The sequence below is a fragment of the Sinocyclocheilus anshuiensis genome, unplaced genomic scaffold (assembly GCF_001515605.1).
Source record: "Sinocyclocheilus anshuiensis isolate Anshui unplaced genomic scaffold, SAMN03320099.WGS_v1.1 scaffold1182, whole genome shotgun sequence".
Lineage (NCBI taxonomy): Eukaryota > Metazoa > Chordata > Actinopteri > Cypriniformes > Cyprinidae > Sinocyclocheilus > Sinocyclocheilus anshuiensis.
The window spans coordinates 292,180-298,179 of record NW_015558653.1 but is presented as its reverse complement, the minus strand read 5'-3'; positions in this window follow the sequence as shown (position 1 = coordinate 298,179).

Below are 6,000 nucleotides of genomic sequence, written 5' to 3'. Positions count from 1 at the left end.
GTGTGTGTGTGTGTGTGTGTATGTGTGTACCTGGTATTTATCACGTTATGGGGACCAAATGTTTTTGAGGTCCCCATGAGGAAACAAGCTTATAAATCATACAGAATGAGTTTTTTTGAGAAAGTAAAAATGCACAAAGTTTCCTGTAAGGGGTAGGTTTAGGGGTAAGGTTGGTGTAGGGCAATAGCACATACAGTTTGTACAGTATAAAAACCATTACGCCTATGGCATGTCCCCATAAAACATGGAAACATGGAGTGTGTGTGTGACAGACACAACTTTCTGGAAGCAGTCACCCATCAATATGATTATAAACAGCCATTGCTATGGTTACAGACACAAGTGGTCAGTTACTATGGACACAGACACCAGCATAAAGCGGTCACTATGGTTACAGACCATCTCATTCAGGCTGAGAGTAGTGATGCGGATGCTTCTCGCACTGATATTGTCTAAATCCAGCAGCATGTGTAGTCCGGTTTACCCTGATAGTTTGACGATGTGAGGCGACACGTCAGCGCTGCTGTTTTCTGAGATGTGCTGTTTGCTTTCTGAGAAAGAGCCACAAAATACTGATTGACGTTTGCTTTACAGACTATATAAAAGAGCATTTACAACCATTTTACTTCCATATTAAAATGCATTTCTGACTGCAGTAGGAAACAATGGTGAGGGTGTGAATGCAGATCTGAATGCGAGATTGCAGTGGATTTTGCAGTGTTTGCAAAAGTGGATTTTAGGGGGTTTACAGCCCTTCTGAAACACTTTTGAGGAGTATCTCCACATATCCCAATGATAATGCATTGTTCATCTATTTTTCAGCCGATAATACTGCTGTAACCTTGATTTTAAATGCTAATCAGCTTAAAATGACTGTGTGTGAGCTACACAGTAATGCATCACTGCACAACACTGAATACATTCATAATGTGCACTGATTAATCATTTACAGTAAGACGTGCAACATGAATGTAGAAAGTAAATAGAATTAATTTTGATGTTTTAGGAAAGAAACGGCAGCACAAGGAAGAGGTCCAGAACTGTTTTATTCCTGCAGATGAACACAGACCATCACGGCGAGGGACATCCCCTCCTCAGCATGAGAGAAACACAAAGTGGTCTTCATCATCTTCATCATCACATGAACCCACCACACACACACACACACACACGGATGCACACAAACACAGATCGTCCTGTGAGAGATACGCTACCGTCGCTAAACGAAGGCACGGAAATCCAGTAAGGCAGATTTACAGCACTAGAACACTGGAGATGAGCTACGCTTTCATTGGTGCATCACTCGCATCCAGCTGGCATCTTTCTGCTGTTGTCATGGTGACACACCCTTCCTCTGTCACTCAAACAAGCACGGAGGTGGCAGGATGTGTCACAATTTCAGACATGTCCTGCAGAGTCTCTGTGTGCAGATGTTTTCATAGGCAGTAAGTGAAGAGAAACGATTTGCTAGAAAAACAGACAGGGGCCTACAGAGACGTTTGCACTGCTGTAAGACTTCACAGCTTCATAGTTTTCGGAAACAGCAGGTTATTTTAGTGCGATTGTCCTCGGAGACCCAGATGACGGTAAACAGGAGAGAAACGTACTCTACGCAAGTGTGCGAATGCTTGGCCGGCACATTGCATATTTACTTCATTACTAAACGGGGTGGAAGCTAGACGGACAGCATGAATGAAAGGGCCAGATTGCCCTGTTTACATCCTAGCGTTGTCTTGCACGTGTGCCATCTTGGTTCTTTTAATTCAAGTCTTTCTCTACTCTTCCCTGAGATGCCCAGTGGCTAATGACATTGCGTTCCAAAAACCGACGTCTGTCCGAGTATGATGTCGTAACAGCAGGCCATGCGTCTCGGTGTGTCATTTTAATGCATTTTCACATCCTCCGGGGACACGTTCTTGTGATCCATCGCTGCTATTTTGTGTGTAGGGTTGCAAAAGGGGCGGACAATTTCTGGAAACTTTCCAAAAGTTTCCGAAAAATCCCCGAAAGTTTCCAACATTTCTGGAAAGTTTCTGAAATTTTCCAACCCTTTGCATGCATCAAGTAGGCGTCTTTGGCCATTGCATCACCAAACATTGTATATTTATAGGAAGGTGTCAAGTTAAAACATTTTGCATCCTGTGTGCATGCCCCCATACGGTGCAAAGGCTTTATATGATTCATGGGGCTCTAGAATGAAGCCATGGACTGGGGGTCTGGTGTCTTTGGGAACATGGTCTCAGGTAAGAGCGTTTTCAAACGTCCCTTTTTCCAGACCCTCCAGTCCGTCGCCCCAGCTGGATGATGGCATGCTACTGTAAGGGTCCAGCAGGATCCGGAAACACCTGACGATCAACAGCCCGAGAAACACCAGCAACATCCCAACGAACGCAAACGCCGTCTTCTGCTCCAGACTCAGAGAATAGGCCATGAAGTCACTCCTGCTCATGGCCGTCAGGCTGTGGTTATAGTGAACACTACACATGTTCCCAGACGAGCCCCGTCATCCTGCATGCGTCGGTAGGTTGGCGATCAGCACGGATAGAGATGGACGCCTGTGAAGGTAGGAGATGCTCAGAATTAATTTATGGAATCAATCAGACAACAAGCGCTTCATTAAATTATTAGCATGCACAAGAGAATATTGGGACAGGCATGTTCCACGCAGGAATATTTTGAATCGATGTACACTCTGTGGAGCATGCAAACTTGCCTTTAATTGGTGATGTGCATGAAAATATGGCCAGTGTTATGCAACACACAGGATAGGTGCCAAAGCAGGCTTCCAGGCGAATGAATGCATGTGAATCACGGAGGGACTCTTCTGATGTTTTGTTTGCATTTCTAAGGGTAACATAATGAGGACTATTACGGAAAAGTTCTAATAGACAGCCTAGTCATTAATGCAAAAGCACTCGCTCATACCTTAAGCAAACAGATGGGATGAAAGCCATGAAGCCTTGCCTGTGCATGCAGCCCGTGACTCTCTCGTGCTCTGTTAGAAACCAACAGCATCGCAGGTGGTAAGATTTCTCAGCAGTAGAACGATAAAGCAAGGAAAACAACTCCCTCAGAATGCAGTGCAGCAAACATTTGTACTTGAGAGTCAGAGGTCACAGCACATAGGCGACATCTTTAATCGGAGCGCGTGCAGCAGACGACACCAGGACCTGTTGCTTTCCAGCTGCGACTCGAGCGGTGATGCTCACAGTCGCGTGTTATTCGCATGCAGCAGGAACGTGTTTGAGAGAGGCAGGGGGAGGTGGATGAGCAGCAGGTGGCTGAAGAACGACATGCATCTGAGCTGAAATCCCAATGCATCTCACCTTCATTTCGGCCTCATTCTGTCAGAGCTGTTGTAGGCGGCTGCTGCAGAAGAGCGTGTCGAGCCCTGCACACAGCCAGCAGGGGTTCCACAAGCTCGGCTTGACTGCTGCTGAAAAAAGAGTCAGAAACCTGTGACTGGAATACTCTTGCATCCCTCCTGCCTGCTCTGTCTCTCTCTCTCTCTCTCTCTCCACTTGTTCATCTCAGCTGGTTTGACTCTAAAATGCAGATTTTTTTTTCTTTTAGCTAGGCTGGTGCATGTAACTCAATTAGACCTTGTGCTTATATTAAAGCATCATTAAATGCTCCAGCATAACTGATGCGGCTCAGCGTGCTTTTAACCCAACATGCCGCCAATTCAGTATCACAAAACAAGATTACAATGAACATGTGAGTGCAGCACAAGAGTGGTTACCAGGGCAACGCTAGGTGGTTGCTAGGGTGGTGTGCAGTGGGTAGTAACTGTGTAACATGTCATCTGGATTGCAATTAAGCATATATATTAAGATAATAATCAGATTACAGTTACTTTTTATACATTACATAATATTTACATAATGGCAGTACAATTTGATTTGGCCTAATTCTTTTTCTCTCTCTGTCTCTTAAATGTTTATTTCTAAAATTCTACTGCTTTTATACATCTGTATTTTTTTTTTTATCTGGTACAATTTATTGGCATCATAAAATCTAAATTTATAGTTTATTGCACAGTATTACCATAATTACCCACCGACTTTTAAAATAATATCTGTTTCAATATTCCAATTAATCTTACTCAAAAACTGTGTAATTCAATCATTGAAATCAACATATTGCGCAACTGCTATACTACAAGTGAAAAGATTAAGAGCGTTTTGTAATATGAAGCAATCAGAAATACCATTCTCATTACCATAATGCAAAAAAACTTCCTTAATCAAATTTCTATTGCCGAAAAATGGCCTTTACACGTACACAAAAACAAAAATATTACAAATATTAAACAAGTAAATTGTTTTTATTGTCTTGGAGGTGCTGGAGGTATAATATTGTCCAGATAAGTATAATATTTCAGCAAAAATGCGCTGAAAATGGCTCGTTATGAAAATCAATCACGCCTCTGAAGTCTCGCGTGTTCTCGCGATAGCTGCGTGAAGTTGGCTTGTCAACCGCCATAAAATCGTACAAGAAGAAGATAGCTGCGTGAGGGAGGCGGTTGGTGACAGCTGGATTGTGATTGGAGCGCTGATGGTAGGAAGTAGCGTAGATTCCGGAAGTGATCCAGAAATGGAGGATGATGTGGGAGATGTGGACAGTGGAGGCGGCGAATGGAGAGTAGTAGATAATCGGAAAAGAAAGAAAAGTTGGGGACAAATCTCAGAAACGGATAGTGAAAAAGGAAATCACCAGGCAAGACGAAGGAAAGAGGAGTATAAGGTATTGATTAAGTTTACTGAGTCTGTAAATGCTATTAATCCTTTAAAACTAACAAAAACTCTAAAAGAAACAATAGGGACGGTTGAAAGCATTAAGACATTGAGGGATGGCAAGCTGATGTTGTTTTGTAAAGACAGTAGGCAGCAAAAAACGGCTCTAGGAATAAAATCGATAATTGGAAATAAAGTTGAATGTTCCATACCAGAAGAAAAGAATTGGGTCAGAGGTGTTATAACGGGGATTCCAACGGATGTTGCAGATGAGAAGATTAAAAGTAATATAACTGGAGCAGCAGTAAAGTTTGTCAGACGGCTCAAGTGCGTCAGGAATAATGAAAAGACAGACAGCCTATCAGTAATGTTAAACTTTGATGAAAATAGACTGCCTGAGAGAGTTTATTTGGGATTTGTAAGCTATACGGTTAGACCATACGTTCCCCCGCCGCTAAGATGTTACAAGTGTCAAAAATTCGGTCATGTTGCGGCAGTATGCAGAGGCAAACAGAGATGCGCGCGGTGTGGAGGTGATCATGAGTATGGCAAGTGTGGACAAGGTGTAAATCCTAAGTGCTGCAACTGTGGAGGAGATCACAGTGCAGGTTACGGAGGGTGTCATGTACGGAAAAATGCGGTGAAGGTTCAAAACGTTAGAATGGCGGAAGGAATAACATATGCTGGTGGGAGGCGGTTGGTGACAGCTGGATTGTGATTGGAGCGCTGATGGTAGGAAGTAGCGTAGATTCCGGAAGTGATCCGGAAATGGAGGATGATGTGGGAGATGTGGATAGTGGAGGCGGCGAATGGAGAGTAGTAGAAAATCGGAAAAGAAAGAAAAGTTGGGGACAAATTTCAGAAACGGATAGTGAAAAAGGAAATCACCAGGTAAGACGAAGGAAAGAGGAGTATAAGGTATTGATTAAGTTTACTGAGTCTGTAAATGCTATTAATCCTTTAAAACTAACAAAAACTCTAAAAGAAACAATAGGGACGGTTGAAAGCATTAAGACATTGAGGGATGGCAAGCTGATGTTGTTTTGTAAAGACAGTAGGCAGCAAAAAACGGCTCTAGGAATAAAATCGATAATTGGAAATAAAGTTGAATGTTCCATACCAGAAGAAAAGAATTGGGTCAGAGGTGTTATAACGGGGATTCCAACGGATGTTGCAGATGAAGATTAAAACCACACCACACTCATCGGCCTCATTCAGACGGTGATGAGTCTGCTTACAGACAGGAGGTCGAGATGTACTTATA